Genomic DNA, 12,872 nt, shown 5'->3' with positions numbered 1-12,872 from the left:
GGAATAGGGCGTATCCTGCTGCCTGAGTTCCCCTTGAGTTCTCACGGGATTCAGACAGTATTTTTTGGGAGACAGAAGCCCAGTGGGGGTGGATTTGGGCAGAGAACGTGGATTTCCCCAGAACGTGTTTGTAAAGTGCCGGTGTGAGTTCGGGAATAAAGAGTTGCTGTTTGAATCTACAAGCTGTGTGGTGGCTCGTGATTTTGTGCCCAGCCAGACTGCGGCAATTCCCATCTCCCATCTCTTATCATTGTGTTTCTGAAGTTCATTTGTGTATGCTTATATTGGTTCTTGTTCTCTATATTCATTTGAGAGCCAGAATAAGTGTGAGAGCACCTGATGGAATCATTTTCCTGCATGAGTCCACTGAGAGAGTCTTGGACTGACTAAGAAAGAGGAGCCTGGTCTCTCTCTTGAGATACTGATATTATGTATTGATGGAGTATCTACCTGTGGATGACTCTACAGAGCAAAGGTACCTGCCCTTTAAAAATTTTTCTGTATGAAATAAGTTGTTTTGCTATGGGCAAGTTATAAATAAATTGATATGGGGGCTGAGGATGTAGCTCAGTGATGGATCACTTACCTGGCCTATGTGAGACCCTGGGTTCAATCCCTGACATGTCAGAAAAACAAATTAAAAAGTATATGGAATTGGTCTTAAGTGGTATTTGGTTCCCTTTCCCTTTTCTGTTCTTCATTTTATAAATGAGAACACAAATTTGAATGACTTTCTTAATGTCACTTAGTTAATGAGAAGCAGAGCTGACACTTAGAAATTCTCTTCTGACTCCCTACCCTGTGCACTCCTTCAGAAAATGACTCCATCCTGAGAAATTACTTTTGAAACTTATTTCTACCAAAGGCAGATGTATGACAAATGGGATCTTAATAGAGTGATCATGTCTTCTCTCTTCTCCAATTTTCATTGTAATTAAAAGCTTGCTCGGGTAGGATTTCATTATTCAGTTGTCTTAAATTGAAGTATATATGCTCTTTTTTCAAAATTTTTTGCCTTAATTTCTGTGAATGCCATCATGACCTTATTTTGAGATTGATACGTAACATTTCTTTACATTTCCTTCTTCGTTGCTATATCCAGATCTCATTATGCATCAGAAAAATGAAAAAAAAAAAAAAAAAGAGGAAAATTCTATGGAGGAAAGGAACCCGCTTAGATTTTTCTGAGAAATGGAATACTGGGTTTGGAGGCTTTAAGAAGTTCTACTTTGATCAACACTTATGCATTCATAAGAGGGGAATCACCTGGTTTTCCTCCTAAGTGGGAGTGTACAGAGCTGATTCATGACATGTCCTTGTCAGAACATCATTCTAGTAAAACATTCACTTCAGAAACTGAAAAAGAAATTATGACTCTGAATCAAGGGAAATTGGACAAGCACTCTCAGTGATGACAGAGTAAAGCCATCAGTGACCGGAGCAGAAAAATCTGTGAGTAGTGTAGATGGGCCTGTGTCCGAAGAGAGTGTTCACAATGAGAACTCCTACCAGATGGAGGATAGATCTTTCAAGCAGAACACTCTTAGTTCTAAGTTGCTGGACCACTCTCACTGTAAAAGTCCACTGGAAGCTCCCCTGGTGTTCAGTGAACACAAACTAGAAAATCAAGGAGGTGGGAAGAACAATCCAAAAGCATCTCCAGTGGACGATGAACAGCTTTCACTCTGCCTTTTGGTAAGCACTCTTCCTTTATTCTCCCCCAACCTCTGGCCTCACTAGCTTTCCATTAGCTTTTCTTAGAAGAGTCCTCTTTTCCCCTCGCACATGTGGCTTTCCCTTCAACCACTTGGATATTTTCTTAAGACCTTTTATATTGCTGTATTATGTAGAGCTCCACAAATTATTTTATCAGTTTTGATTGCTTGATGGACATTTAACATTTATTTATAATTGTTCTTTCTATAAATGTTTTTTCTATAAATGAAATTCTTGGTACTTACACATTTCTTTCTGTAAGTTAAATTCTTGGTATTAGAATTGCTGGGAAAAGAATATTCACACTTAAATTTTTAAGAGAATTGTTAAATTACATTCCAAGAAGTTTTACCAGTATTATAGACTATATGAGAGTTTTAATTTGTCATTTTAAAGTTTGGACATCTTTTTATGTGTTGAACATATTTTTATTTGTGCATGGTTTTTCTGTGTCTGTTTTTCTATTAGAATGTTCCTATTTTATTTATTTAATATATAATAAGGTCCTATGTACCAGCCACTATGCTGGTTCTTAAGAGTGTAGCAACAAACAGGATACACTGATTTTATTCTCCAACCCCGACTGCTACTGGGGATTGAACCCAGAGGTGCTCAACTATATTCCCAGCCTTTTTCATTTTTATTTTGTAACAGAGTTTTATTAAGTTGCCAAAGCTGGCCTCAAACTTGCAATCCCCTTGTGTTAGCCTCCCGAGTAGTTGGGAGCACCACTACATCCACCTGGATATACTGATTTTTCCCTTCATGAACCACAGCATCATTTTAGTTGTAAAGATGTTAAATTAATTACTAGCTACAAATGTCATGAGAACTGTGCCTCCAAAGGGTAAAAGTATTCAATACCCCAAATTATTTGTGTTTTTTGCTTTACAGAAAATTTCATTTTGGGCTGGGGATGTGGCTCAAGCGCTAACGGGCTCGCCTGGCATGCGTGCAGCGCGGGTTCGATCCTCAGCACCACATACAAATAAAGATGTTGTGTCCGCCGAAAAAACTAAAAAAATAAATATTAAAATTCTCTCTCTCTCTCTTTAAAAAAAAAAGAAAATTTTATTTCTTACTTAGTAAAGTATATTTGTCTTTGACTTTGTGGCTTCTGGTTTTTACATCATATTTTTAAAAAGTCTTCTTTTGTCAAAATTTACATCAGGAAGTAAATTGTCTCAAACAGTGTTAGGAGACAATATGGCAGTTAGTAGTCTTTGATCCATTCCCCTACTTGAAATTTATCCTAGATATAAAAGAGTACTAATATGCTTATATAAGGGTATTACTTATATTATATTAGTAATACCCTTATATGAACTTATATTAAAATACTGAAAACAACCAAAACAGGTTTCTATTGAAACATACATAAATTTAGGCACAATTAGATCATGCTAAGTTAAATAAACCAATCCCCCCAAAACCAAAGGCTGAATGTTTTCTCTGATAAGTGTATGCTGATCCATAGGGGCCAGCAGAGGTAGGGAAGAATGAAGAAACTTTGGATTGTGCAGAGGGGAGTTAGGGGAGAGGTCGGGCAGTGGGGTTGGGAAAGATGGAGGAATACATTATTACCCTATTACATGTATGATTACACTACTGGTATGATTCGGCATCTTGTACAGCCAGAGGAATGAGGAGTTATGCTCCATTGTACAATGTGTCAGAATGTATTCTACTTTCACATGTAATTAGAACAAATAAAAAATTTTTAAAGAAATTTTGACACATTTAGGAAATGATATACATCATACAACTGTTTAAGAACATATTTTAGGGCTGGGGGTATAGCTAAGTGGTAGAGGGAGTGCCTAGCATGTGTTAGACCCTGGGTTCAATCCGCAGCACCACTAAATAAATAAGCTTGGTTTGTATCTTGATACTGAAAGATGTCTATATAAAATTTAAAAAGCAAGCTAAAAAAGCAGAGGGCTAACAAATCATTTATTTATTTAGGTCCTGGGGATTGAATCCAGGGGTGCTTTACCCCTGAGCTACATCCCCAGTCCTTTTTTATTTTTTATTTGAGACAGAGTCTCACTAAGTTGCTGAGTTTGGCCTCAAACTGAAAAATCCTCTTGCTTCAGCCTCCTGAGTCACAGGGATCACAGGTTTGTGACACCATGCCTTGAAGCAAATCTTTAAAAGAACAATTTCTGTTGTTTATACTGTCCTAGAATAAAAATGAATTTTCTTAATAAAAGGTTAGCAGAACCATAATTATTTTCCCACAAAATACTAATCAACTTTTATAAATGTAACATTTCAAAGTATGAATATGCATGTAATAAAAGTGTAGCATGACCTGTGGAAGTAGGAATTCTTACAGAATACCCATTTAGTGACATACACTCTAATTTATTATTTTAGCAGGCTAAAGGAGAAAAATTATGGCATCTTAGTAAGTCTTAAAAAGCCTGTTTATGAGACTCAGCTTCCCTTGAGTTTAAATCTTTTAGAACACTAGAAATAGCTGGGCACTGTGGTGCACACCTGCAATCCAGGCAACTTGGGAGGGTGAGACAGGAGGATCACAAATTTGAGACCAGCCTCAGCAACTTAACATGATCCTGTCTCAAAATAAAAAATTAAAATGGTTGGGGATGTAGCTCAGTGGTAAAGCCCCTCTGGGTTCAACCCCCAGTACAGTACCACCAACAACTTGGTCACTTTGAGGAAATTTGATATTGACATGAAACTATTATCAGGTATGTAGACCATTTTGAATTTTCGTAAATCCATTATAGCTAGATTTTTAAACAATACAGGATATGATCAAGGATCACGTTACATTTTGTTGTCATGATTCTTTAGAAACTTTTAATTTAGAAGGGTTCTCTGATTTTGTTTTTATACAGCACTGACATTGTTGAGGAGTCCTGGACAGTTGTTTTGCAGAATTTCAATGTTTCTGATTGCCTCCTCATGATCTGTTTTAGTCAAAACGTTTTCTGCAGGAATAGGACAGCTGATATTGCTTACCTCCTGTTGCTTCATGGAGGAGAACTTAACATCTGTTGTCCAGTATAGGTGATGTTGAAGTTTGATCATTCAGTTAGGTTAGTGCTGTTTGAGAAGTTAAAGTGCTGTCAGCCAGGTTTCTCTTCTGTGACTTACTGCATACAGAAAGAGTCCACCGAGAGAACATTCTAAATAATAATAACTAGAAGGAACAAACCTTTTAGATTCTAGCTAACATCTAGTCAACTTTATTTCTTCTATTCTCTTTAGTTTCCTTATAGGATTTCACTCTCATCTAAAGCACGTCTCTGGCATAAACACACCAGGACATGTATTCCTGCTGCTGTGGACAACAGGCAAACTTGTATTCAAGGTGCCACCATCGGTGACCAGCTAGTTGTTTGCCACATTGACTCCCATTTTATCTAGAGGTCTACTCCACCATGCGGCCTGCGCAATGGTTTCATTAATGAGGTTCTTGGCATAAAGTTAGCTAGAAGAGATCGAAATAAAACACACAGACTCAGTTACCTTATTTCTATTGCCAGGTCCAAGACGGCTCCTCTCTCTGGCTCCGACCTCTAACAGCCCAGCAGGGCAGCAAGGATTACTCAGGGCTAGCAGGAGAGAGAGAGAGTGAACACGCCAGGGAGTGGCCTTTTATTGGGGAACAAGAAATTCAGGGGATAATTCCATCCAATGAAGGTTGAGGGGGGACTGCACTCCAAGGTCAGGGTCAGTGATTGGGCCCCCGGGGTCAGTGGTCAGTCACACCCCCACACGGACGGGTTCTCTCATCAGGAAAGGGCCGGGAAAGTTCTGACACAGCCAGAACGCCTCAGACCCTTAAAGGGAGCCGCCCAGTCATGTGTCAGGATGGCTTCCCACAGTCTACATTATCCTAGTTGGCTTCAAGATATTCTTTGATTAAACCTGGCACATCTGGCCAGCCCAGAGGGAGATTCTCCTCGTTCTCCAGCATCCACATATACACTCCAGCCTCTCTCTGGCCAGCCTCTTTAAAGAATGAGGCATGTATTTGTTTCTTTCTCAGGAATCACAGATGATCAGATCAAAGATACACCTCACCTTCCATTCTAATCTCATAGACATGGCACAAGATTAAATATTATAATAACCACACAAAGATGGAAGTGTTTCAAAATAAGGAAAAAGGAGAAAAGGGTCTGTGAAGTAGAAGGAAGAGAATAGAAACCATCTGATATTAACATCATAGAGGAAAAAACGTGTGAACAAAGAACAGAGCTTTAGTGAACTGCAGGGTGATATCCAAAGGGCCCAAGATACGTGAATCGGAACCTCAGTGGGAGAAGACAGATGTAATGGAACAGGAGGGGAAAAGAAAATTTGACAGAACATTGATGAGAGTTTTTCCAAATTTGGCAAAATACATAAATTTACACATTCTAGAAGTACATAGACACCCCCCGCCCAACACAGCCCATATACAAAGAAAACAGACCTGAGTGCTTACAAATCAAATGGCTAAATACAAATTTTTTTGAAAGCAGCCAGAGAAAAAGGATAAATTACATATAAATAATAATGGTTGGATTCCTGCCAGAAGCAATAGAGGTCAGAAGATAGTGAGAGGGATCTTTAAAGCACTGAAAGAAACTTCTGGTTTTAGCTCCAACATGTGAAGAGCTTGGAAGTTGTGACTTCCAGCCTTATAAAAGGAACAAATGGAAAATCAGCAACTTTTACATCTCCACCAGAGAACTGAGGTAGCAGGGCACATTGCCACCATGAAACCTGGAGAAAGAGCTGAATCCAGTTCATGGGATAGCTCTGTTCCCCTGAAGCAGAAGCCATGGGAGCCATCAACTGGTAGGAACAACTAATGGTAATTCTGATAAATTGTTGGTACATTAGTGTGAGAGTGAGAAACTCCTGGGACACAGCTTTAGAGAGCCCCCGCCCCTCAGGCTCTCCTCCAGGAACCTTACTAGTTTCTCTTGCTAAAGAGCCAATGAAGATACCCTTATGGCTCTGGCAGGGGTTGGAGAAAGGTAACCATTGTGAAAAGAGCAACCATTCTCCAGAACAGAAATCTACTCTCCAAGGAAAAGGACTTCACCAGAGCTTTGTCCCATGATGGGGAAGGTATTTCTCCTACTCCAGGCTCTTGTCTCATGCAAGGTGCTAGTGGTGGTGGAAAAGTAAGAAACAGCAGTGAAAGTCACACCCCAGAAATGCAGGCTCACTCAACACTATGATTTAATCATAGACCACAGAATCCTTCTTTCCTCTCTACTGTGCCACTATACCAAAAAGCCTCCAGCACAACTATAGAGAATTACAGCTTAAAGAGTTGAAGACACAAATTCTTTCTGGGCAAGAAATGAACATAAAGACATTATAAGAATCTGAAGTTTCTGGCCCCTTTGGCTACAGAAAACACCAAATAAATGGCCTATTTACCTCAGTTCCTATTATTCAATACACTATGTCTGACTTTCAACAACAAAAAAATTATAAGGCAGACTAAATGGCAAGAAGAAACAAAGTCTAAGGACATAAAGCAAGCATTAGAATGAGACCCACAGATGATTTAGATATTGGAATTATCAGATAGGAACTTGAAACAACTATGATTGAGATGCTCAAGGTTACAGCTGAAAAAGAATATTAAAGAAAAGATAATGTCAGCTGAGAGACGGAAACTGTAAATGAGAAACAAAAGGAAAGACTAGGAATAACAAACACTAAGATAAATGATTAACACCTTTGATGGGCTCATCAGTACCCTAGACGTGACTGAAGAGAATATTAGTGGAGTTGCAGATAGGTCAGAAGAAACTTCTCAGGCAAAATTGAAAAGAGAAAAGAAAAACTTAAACAGAAAATTTAAGAACGACAGGACAATTGCAAAAGATAAACAACTGTGCAATTGGAATAGTAGGAGGAGAAGCAAAATAGAACAGAGTTGAGGAAAGACTTCAAGTAATAAAGATGGAAAACTTTTCTGAAGTAATAGATACATGGAGTTCAGAGAACATCAAACAAGTTCAGAGAACATCTACACCTAGCATGTTTCAAATTGCTGAAAATCAAAGACAAAGAGATGGTGTTTAAAGAAATGGATAATCTTACTCATAGAGGAGCAAAGATAAGAATCTTAGTGGACTTCTCCTAAAATATGCTAGAAATAGTGCTGAGGCTGGAGTATCAAAGCCAGCTTGAGCAACATAGCAAGGCCCTAAAAAATGTAGTGAGACCCTGTCTCTAAAAATTAAAAAAAAAATAGTATGGACTTAGAAGATTCTTACATTTTAGATAAAGACATTAATTCTAAGTTGATGGTAAAAATTTAAGATTACAGAAAAGGAAGAACAGAAGAGCAAAGGTCAGATGGTACAAACAGAAAACAAAGAGCAAAATATGAGGCCTAAATCCAAATATATCAATATTACATTGAACAAAATGAATTAAACACTCAGTTAAAAGGCAGAGATTATCAGAATGGGTTAATAAAAATCAAGACCTAATGGTGTCTACAAGAGATGTGCTTTAAATATAAAGATACAGGTAGATTGAAAATTTAAAAATTCAGGAAAATAATGTAAAAATAAAGAATGGAAAGTTGGAACTTTTATTAATATTAATCTGTATTAATATCAGATAAAATAAACTTCAAAGGTATTACCATATATAGAAATTCTGGGAATTTTCTTTCCTGGAGGCAGCCAGAAGTGAATGGGCATGAAGCGCCCTCCGGCCTGGGAGCTGCAAGGTGCGGATTCGCTGCGTGGCTTCCAAGGGCTGTTGCTGGATCGCCGCGGCCAGCTCCACGGCCAGGTGCTGCGCCTGCGCGAGGTGGCCCGGCGCCTAGAGCGCCTCCGCCAGCGATCCCTGGGGGCCAATGTGGCAGGTAGCTCACTGAGCGCTGCGGGCGCAGTAGCTGCTATCGTGGAGCTTTCGCTCAGCCCTGTCACCTTAGGTGCCTCACTTCTTGCGTCGGCTGTGGGACTAGCGGTGGCCGCCGCTGGAGGGACAGTCACCATCACGTCCGATCTCTCCCTGATCTTCTTCAACTCCCGGGAGGTGCGGAGGGTGCAGGAGATCGCTGCCACCTGCCAGGACAGATGCGTGAGATCCCGAGTTGCCAGGAGTTCTTCTGCCGCTGGCAGGGCTGCCGGGACTGCCAGCTGCTGCAGAGCGGGAGGAACGCCTCCCTGGCCCTGTACAATTCTGTCTACTTCCTTGTCTTCTTTGGCTCACGTGGCTTCCTCATCCCCAGGCGCGCCGAGGGGGCCACCAAGGTTAGCCAGGAGGTTCTGAAGGCCAAGATTCAGAAACTGGCGGAGAGCCTGGAGTCCTGCACCGGGGCTCTGGACGAACTTAGTGAGCAGCTGGAGTCCCGGGTCCAACTCTGCACCAAATCCTACCGTGGCCAGGACCTCAGGATCTCTGCTGACCAGCCCGCAGAGTTGTTAGTTTCTGAGAGCATCTTTTCCCCCTAATGACCTTGGCCTGAAACTACTCCCATGGGATACTCCAGAAAAACACCACTTTGGGCTAAGAACTGAGTGCAAAGGATGTGAAAGTGGGTGGGTGCTCACAGCCCTTTTCCCATCACTGACATGCAGCCTGGGCTTGCATGTTAGGAACTTCTCACTCGTGTGATCCTAATGGAGTTTGTGACCTGAAAACTCTTTTTCCTTTATCAAGAACCTTTTAGACCTCACATAGCTGTGCAGATACACCTGTTTTGGAGTTACTTCTAGTGGTAGGGGCGGGTCCTTGACCCCACCCTGATGATTTGAGCTGGGGCTGAAGAGGGTGCCTCTGGGTTCTCTCCAAATCCCACTAGGCTTTGAGGTCCTCAAAATGCCTGTGAGAAGAGACACTTGCTTTAAAATATCTCTTCAGGAGTTTCTGATAAAAAGAACTCCAGAATCCTGTTTGGGACCCAGAGAGGGCCTGGAGCTGACATGCCCTCTTCTTCCTGCCCCGCCCACAAAGTGTGGTCCCAGGATTGGCTCATTAGTACCATCCAGGAACTTGCTGGGATCACCTAGTTCTTGTACTCGATCCCAATTTAAGGAAGCAGAAAGTCTGAATGTGGGGCCCAGCAACTTGTGTTTAACAAGCCCGCAGATGATTCTGATTACATTAAGACTTGAAAACCACTGCAACAAATGTCAATTTATGGTCTCACGGCCTCTCTAAAGTCTCCTTGGTCTTCAGAGTCATTCACAGAAAGGCAAACACTGTTCTAGAAGCAAAAGAATCAATGTATGTGCGAGCAAGCATGCTGATCAACCCATCCTGGGGAAATTTTTCACAAGAACTAAGGGATGTAGCTCAATAAGTCCATAAGAGGGCAGTGTTGCCCACTCATTGTAGAAACTGGTACAGAAAGGAATGTGAATTTACCAGAAACAGATGTTTCCCTATTATTTTCTCCGAGAACTCCAGACTACATGTGTTTATTTTAAGTTTGCTATTTAATAACTTTATTATTTTCATTTAATTTTATTTACTCAAGGAATAGCATGTTTCTGAATGGAAGACCACTGAGGCTTTTTATTTTTTAACTGAGGCTTTTTTTTTTTAAGAAATGAAGTTGAGTTTGATTTTCTATAGAGTCTTTCTTATCCAGAGGGATTTTTTCCTCTAGTGTTTTAAGTAATTTTTAAAAATAAGTGTGGGGATTTCTGAACAGAGAGACCAGGAGCTGGTTTTAAGCTTGTAAATGGAGGCTTTAATTGTGGGATATATAAATGATGAAGCATATTTATCCTGAAGGTACTTTGCCAGAAGATAACACTTGACCTGGAAAAAAAAAACTTCTATAGTTTAGGAAACTTTTTAAAAATTCAAGGAAATTGAAAGAAGTACTTAATCTTTGGAAATGTGATGTCCTATGAAGTTATGTCTTATGGGTGGTAGACAAAATAGTTTGTGTTAGGGTGTTAGGGTGATGTGTCACATTTTGATTTTGGGGACTGTAAGAAACCTGTTATGTCTAAGAAAATACTTTTCATTTCTTCAATTCCCATTCCTACAATTGTAATGTTGAAAAATAAGTTGGAAAGTCTTCAGGGTTACATACAAAAAACTTGGCTGTATTATTCAATATGCTATAAATTTATCTAGCCTACACCCATGCTTCCCAATGATGACTGTGTCTGAGGAATTATAATTTTAGCAGTAGGGGGAAGGTTTTGCTTTCCCTCTAAATTGCAATTGGTCTATGTCCTGGTTTATTATAAAATTGTCTTTTTTTTTAAAAAAAAAATTAAGTGTCATTTCCCAGACTGCCTTGCATAGATGGTAGCACTGTAGATCACCAGAATGTACTTCACACATTGCTGTTGTGTTAAGTCATAAAGGTATAGCCATCAGTTATTGATGCTTAAACTTGAATTATATTCTTCCAGTGTCTGAACTGTTCCCTAGAAATAGACTGGGCAATTTTGGAAGCAGCAGCAATAGTAGTGGCAATCATTTTTCTTATTATTTGGGTATTTTAGTATACCAAAGTTATAAACTTCTGGAGTTATTATTTTATTTTAGTGGCCCACTTTACATCTTTGGCAATGTGTCTGCTTTTGAACAATAGTTACACATAGTAGAAATTCAATAAATGCATCTGGATAATTAACTCTTTAGCTGTATTAATAGGAATTTGTTAATAATGAAATATCATCCATCATCTTATTTGTCTGATATAAATATTGGAGCCTCTACCAATGTTTAATCAAATTCAGCTAAATTGATCCTAAGAAAAAATATTTCTTTCTTTAACAGGAATGTGAATAAGGCTTTTCCTTAAGGTCTTCATTCTATAAACAAATAGGTTGCAATGGTATGTTGTAAAGGGAAGGGAAAGGTGTATTTAGACTATAAGTACTACACAAAAATGTCAGGGTTTGAAAATGCATGTGTTTGTACTAAATGTTTAAGTGCTTCTCTTTTTGTTTCTTAGGTTTACAATCATTTGGATTATTTTATTTCACAATAAAAGATATTCATGTGGCTCTACATTTCAAAAAAAAGGAAATTCTAAAGAAAGATATGACAATAATTATTGTTCCTGCACCCAGTAACAGAGCTTCAAAATATATAAAGCAAAAATCAACAGAATGAAAGGGAGAAACACACAGTTACCAACAATCGTAGGAGATTTTGATACCTCTCAGTAAATACACTAATTGGGCAAAAATATTAATAAAGACATAGGAGGTTTGAGCAAGAGTATCAACTACCTCAGCCTGACTTTACAGAATACAACACCCAGCAACTACAGAACTCCCGATCCCTTTGAGGGCCCTTCATACTTTCATTGAAACAGATCATATTCTGAGCCATAAAACAATATTACTTATCAATAATGGATGGATTCAAACTCTCAAGCTTTCTTCTCAGCAAAGGGAATGATCAATAATGTGAAGAGAGAGTGGCAGAACATCTTTACTACACACACATCAGATAGAGCACTAATTTCCAGAATATATAAAGATCTCAAAAATCGTAACACCCCAAAACCAAATAACCCAATCAATAAATGGACTAAGGAACTGAACAGACAATTCTCAGAAGATATATGTTCATCAACAAATATGTGAAAAAATGTTCAACATCTCTAGCAATTAGAGAAATACAAATCAAAACTACTCTCAGATTTCATCTCACTTCAGTCAGAATGGCAATTATCAAGAAGACAAGTTAAAATAAATGTTGGCAAGGATGTGGGGGAAAAGATACACTCATAGATTGCTGGTGGGACTCCAAATTGGCACAACCATTATAGAAAGCAGTATGGATATTCCTAAGAAAACTTGGAATGAAACCACCATTTGACCCAGTTATCCCACTTCTTAGTCTATTCCCAACAGACTTAAAATCAGCATACTACAGTGACACAACCACATCAATGTTACAAAGCAGCTCAACTCACAACTATGGAACCAACCTAGGTGTCCTTCAACAGATGAAGAAAATGTGGCCTACATGCACAATGGAATATTACTCAGTTTTAAAGAAGAACGAAGTGATGGCATCTGTCAATAAATGGGTGGAAGTTGAGAATATCATTCTAAGCCAAATAAGCCAATTCCAAAACCCAAAGTCTAAATGTTTTCTCTGATATATTGACACTAATTCACAATAAGGAGCGTGGCTATGGAAGAATAAAGTTACTTTGGATTAGGCAG

General features: G+C 39.1%; 1 pseudogene; it reads left to right on the top strand.

Moving 5' to 3' along the window:
• Window positions 1-8,406: 8,406 nt before the first annotated feature.
• Window positions 8,407-9,173, top strand: LOC114098046 (apolipoprotein L domain-containing protein 1-like; annotated as a pseudogene).
• Window positions 9,174-12,872: the final 3,699 nt, after the last annotated feature.

The sequence above is a fragment of the Marmota flaviventris genome, chromosome 8, assembly GCF_047511675.1.
Source record: "Marmota flaviventris isolate mMarFla1 chromosome 8, mMarFla1.hap1, whole genome shotgun sequence".
Lineage (NCBI taxonomy): Eukaryota > Metazoa > Chordata > Mammalia > Rodentia > Sciuridae > Marmota > Marmota flaviventris.
This window is presented reverse-complemented; position numbering and strand designations above follow the sequence as displayed.